This window comes from Mastomys coucha, unplaced genomic scaffold (genome assembly GCF_008632895.1).
Source record: "Mastomys coucha isolate ucsf_1 unplaced genomic scaffold, UCSF_Mcou_1 pScaffold5, whole genome shotgun sequence".
NCBI lineage: Eukaryota > Metazoa > Chordata > Mammalia > Rodentia > Muridae > Mastomys > Mastomys coucha.
In genome coordinates, this window is record NW_022196911.1 from 79412474 (window position 1) to 79417574 (window position 5101).

At 44.1% G+C, this 5101-nt stretch overlaps 1 pseudogene; it reads left to right on the forward strand.

The window, feature by feature from the left end:
• The window catches only part of LOC116078715, a 10978-nt pseudogene that overhangs the window by 5293 nt on the left and 584 nt on the right, over positions 1 to 5101 (forward strand).

The following is a 5101-nucleotide window of genomic DNA, read 5'->3' on the forward strand; positions in this document are numbered from 1 at the left end:
AGAGAGAGAGAGAGAGAGATGCCTGTGACAAAAGCCATGATATAAGTAAGGACAGCTACCCTGGTTTGTAGATGTGCTGTGCATATGGGGCTTATGAAAGCTCCTGTTCAGAGATGAACCATGGGTCTGTTGGGCTGAGAGAGGTGTGGCTGTCATTAGAGATTTCATGGCATCTCCTGAGGTATAAAGAAGGGGCTGTGAGGGTGGAAGGTGCTTTCTACTGAGACCTTATAGGCTGTGGAGGGGGAGAACGCTCTCTGAAAGGCCAAAATCAACACTTGCTTAAGAGCAAGACAGGAGCTGGTGAAGCAGAGGGAAGAGCCCTGAAGTGCAAAGGAGGATAGAGAGTAAGCTAGTCTCCTGCAGCTGATGAGCCTTCAGATCTCTAGCATCAATTCTCAACCTTAACTTTCTGACTGCTTCAGGCTCCATAAACACCATTGTGTATTTCAGAATTAGTAAAGCCTGCAGCTTGTCCAAAGACTTCCCCAATATCTGGTAGCATTTGTGTTGATCGATGCTCAGGAGATCAATCACGCCCCAAAATACAGAAATGCTCTCCCAGTGACTGTGGTCATGTCTGAGTGCCTCCTGTTTAATAGTGAGTATATTCCTGTGTTTTATTTTCTATTGTTGTAATAGTGTACAACGACCAAGGCAAATTATAGAAGAAAGTTTATTGGGGACTTAGAGGTTTAGAGAGTTAGTCCATGACAATGGTGTTGGGGAACATGGCACCAGGGCATTTCCTGCAGGCTGACATCTTGAGAAGCAATCCTGAGGCAGACAGTGAGTTAACTGGGAAGGATATGGACCTCTGAAACCTCATAACATGTCCCTTGACATTCATTTCCTCCAACAAATCCACACTTCCCAACATATTTCCCAAAAGTTCCAAAAACTGTGAACTGATTATTCAAACACATAAGGCTACAAGGGCCATTGTCATCCATACTACAACATCCTGTCAAGGAATGTCAAAGGGACTGAGTTAGTTTCCAGGGGACTTTCCTTGGACAGTCCCATGTTGCTTTGTCCACTGGCTGCACACAAGTGGCTGGATGTGTGCAGGAGAAAGGAACTGGAAGAAGGTGGAAGAAGGACACCAGGTTACATGATCTGTGTCCTCTACACTGCAAAGACAGTTCCACCATGGCTAAAGTGACACAAGCCACCACACCTTAGACCCATATGGTCATAAACTGGGCTATCTCACTCTTCTCTCCTCAGCCAAAGAGGTTTGACTCTCAGCAAAACAAGTGCTCCTGGGAGGGAGAAGACAATGAAGGTAATGGGAACACTCATTTACTGAATGCCTTAAAGTCAGGCAGGCATATGTGTCAGTGGAGATTCAAAGGTCAATATAACTAGACTGTAGAAACTGTCAGCGGGAGCTCTGCACCAGTTTCCAATACTTTCTAACAATCTATCGTGGTGACTAGCTTTGCCAGTAAATGTGTCTGAGTAGAGATCAACGAGGAGTAGCTTAAGTTAGGATGCACAAAGCCAACCAGACGAAGGAGGAAGGATGAAACCCAGGACAAGTCTGGGCCCTCCTTGGGAGTTGGGGAATTGCTTGTTCCAGATGGCTATGGTGTCTGGGTGGGAGACTAGACAATAAGCCCACATCCAGTCAGCAATGAGCTGCCAAGTAGAGAGTAAGGGCTGAACATTCAGGGGTTTCTAAGCTGAGGAAATGTCAAAATCGAATCTGTATTGCAGATGACTTAGAGCCATGTGGAAGATGGATTCAATCTTCACAAGCATGACTGATGGCCAGCCCAGAAGATTTCTTCTGAATCCACAGAGGCCATGGTTGGTGTACTGGCTGGTTTTGTGTGTCAACTTGACACAGGCTGGAGTTATAACAGAGAAGGGAGCTTCAGTTGGGGAAGTGCCTCCATGAGACCAAGCTGTGGGGCATTTTCTCAATTAGTGATCAAGGGGATAGGGCCCCTTGTGGGTGGTACCATCCCTGGGCTGGAAGTTTTGGGTTCTATAAGAGAGCAGGCTGAGCAAGCCAGGGGAAGCAAGCCAGTAAGGAACATCTCTCCATGGCCTCTGCGTCAGCTCTTGTTTTCTGACCTGCTTGAGTTCCAGTCCTGACTTCCTCTGGTGATCAACAGCAATGTGGAAGTAAGCTAAATAAACTCTTTCCTCCCCAACTTGCTTCTTGGTCATGATGTTTGTACAGGAATAGAAACCCTGACTAAGACACTTGGTTACTTCATTGTCCTAGAACAGCATACAGCATTCCTAAAAGACAAAAATCCATAATGTGGTGACAATGTACTCATGTATTTGTGTCCAAAATAAACTATGCTCAGCATCATTTTTTTTCACTTCTTATTTTCACACCCCATTGACCGTTCTGATCTGCAGAGCCATCCCTGCAGCCTCCCATGTACACTCAACTCTCAGCATCTCATCAATCCCAGGATCAAGTCCCTAGGTCATTTCTCTCCCATACCACATTTATAACTAGAGACAAGACAGGAGACATAAGTGTATTTTCTTGGGGCATTCTTGAGCATAAGTCTAGTTAAACAACCAAAATGACCTGAGCTTGTCTGTATCATAAAGCAAGTCTCCTGGAGCTGCATTTATATAATAGATGATGATACAGTAGGAGCAGGTAAGGCTCAGGAATTCCCTGTTATAAAACAATTCAACATCCTGTGGCAGTGGATATAAAACTCCTGAGGCACAAGCATGACCTTTGTGGTATGGGTTCTTCTTAGCATGAGTTAAGAGCCTGGGGAGCTGGGTCAGTGGTAAATAGCATATACTGCTCTTTCAGAGAACTTCAGCAGACTTGCCAGTGTCTACTTGAGAAGGCTCAGAACTTCCTATTTCTCCAGGTCCAGGTGGCATCTAACAGCTCTGGCCTCCTCAGAATCCTGCACTCATTGCATGCATACCAACCCTCACCACACATGAACATAATCTGAAAGGATTTAAAAACATTTAAAAGCATAGATTAGAAACTACAATTCAGTCTATATTGTGAGTGAGAACTCAACAGAAATAGCTCCAGCAATTTTGGGTCCATTCCTATCCTTCAGGGTCAGCGCTGGCATCTGTGACTTTCTTCTGTTCTTCCCCTGGCCATCCCGGATGGGGTGTAAGCCATGTCCATGTTTGATGACTGCTTCTTTTAGAATTGTTGGCATTTCTGAAGGATTGCTACAAAGGATCCATGAAGAAAAGGCAAACCCTTCCTGTTCAGAGGACAAAGTCACTCAGAAACATTTAGTGTCACTTCTGTTTTCTAGATTCCCCACACCCTACTTCATCTGTGATTGTAAGGTGTAACTTGTCTGCTTATTTCACAGTGCTGATCCTGTGGCTCTCATGGCTGACCTTTTCTGTGATAACCCTTGTCTCCTTCCGCGTAGATCCCGTGTCTGCCTTTCTTCTTGCTCACCCATCTGGTCCTGCCATCCATCTGTCTTCCAGTTCCTTAATCCAGGCCTGGCTCTTTGCTGCTCCAGTTAAAATCATCTCTACACCTCTTCTTTCAAGCTGGTGACATGGAGTGGCCTCACTTGCAGCCACCACAGTTTCTCCAGCTGCTCTCCTACACCCTGGGTCATTATCTCATCAATCTAGATTCTTGTTACATTTATGTTTCCCTGCTTCTCAAGACTTCTGAATGTTCTTGACTTCTGTTATGGACATTTAGGCTTCTGGAGTCCTTTCTGTGACACATGTGCACAGGTGGATGTAGATACATGTATTTATTTTGTGTTCTGTATTATATCATATGAGAGTTAATATTAGTGATTAAACTCGTATAAATAAACCTGTGTTTGCCTCAGCCAGAGTTGCCAAAGAAAGCAGAATTGTCTTACTAGTTGCTTCTGTTATAACTGCTGGGTCTGCAGAAAAGTGGTGGTGCACTCTTTTATTCTAGCAGTGGGGAGCAAGCGGCAGGGGGATGCCTGAGTTTGAGGCCTCCCTGGTCTGCAGAACAAACTACAGAATAGTCCGGACTACATAGAAAAATCCCCCTACAATAAATAAATACATGAATACATGAATTAATAAATAAATCTAAGAAAAACAAAATAAATATAAAACCCACTGCAATATATTGTGATTTAATAGAAATTTCATCAATTAAGACCTTAAAAATCCAAATGATTTGCTGTTTCTGACACAGAACACACAAAACAAAGGAGGAAAGTTATAAGCATTTACGAATGTCTCCTAAATCTTAAGGAAGGACTGGAAACACATGGAACAAGTGTGAGACCACACAAACTCTGAGAAAGAACAATACAGGGAGAAGATAACTGCAAAGCAAGCCACACAACATCTACTCCATCCCCAAAGCTCTTGGACTGTCAAGATACAGCTCTCTCTCTTTCTCTCCGTCTTCCTGCTTCTCTGTCTCTCTCTTTCTCTCTGTGTCTCTGTCTCTCTCTGTGTCTGTCTGTCTGTCTGTCTGTCTGTCTCTCTCTCTCTCTTTCTCTCTCTCGCCTCTCTCGCTTTCTCTCTTTCTCTCTGTGTGTCTCTCTTTTTCTCAGAGTCTGTATTAAGTATAGCAAAAGAGGCAGACTCTCTCTCAGGGACAAGGGCCCCACATGTTCTCCTAAGGCTCCCATCCCTCCACTGCTCATATATACAGCCTTCTGTATGAAAACCTGACAGAAAAGCATTGGTCAAAGACAATCCCCCATCATCATGGAACCTGCCTCTTGACCTGTAACTGGCCATAGCCAGTTTGAAGTCTATGAGTGTCCATTTTGTCCAAGTATGAATTTATTACCTATATGTTCAGGTACAGGGGCCTAGATTCCACTCCTGTTTAGAAATCTCATCTACAGAGCTCAAAAGAACTCAAGCACCATCTCTCCCAGAAGCAGGCCACATTCTTAAAGCTAGAGATGTCCATGGAGGCCCAGAAAGGCTCTGACCCTCCTCACTGAGAGTCCTTGCTTCGCTCACACTCCAACATGCTGATCTACACAGAAAGGAATATTTCCTTTGCTCATCATTCATACAAGGGACAAACTGTGATTAACGAAGAGCATACTTGTAAAATGTGTTATTACTAGTTAATGAGTATCATTTGCATCTACGAAACACAATTAGG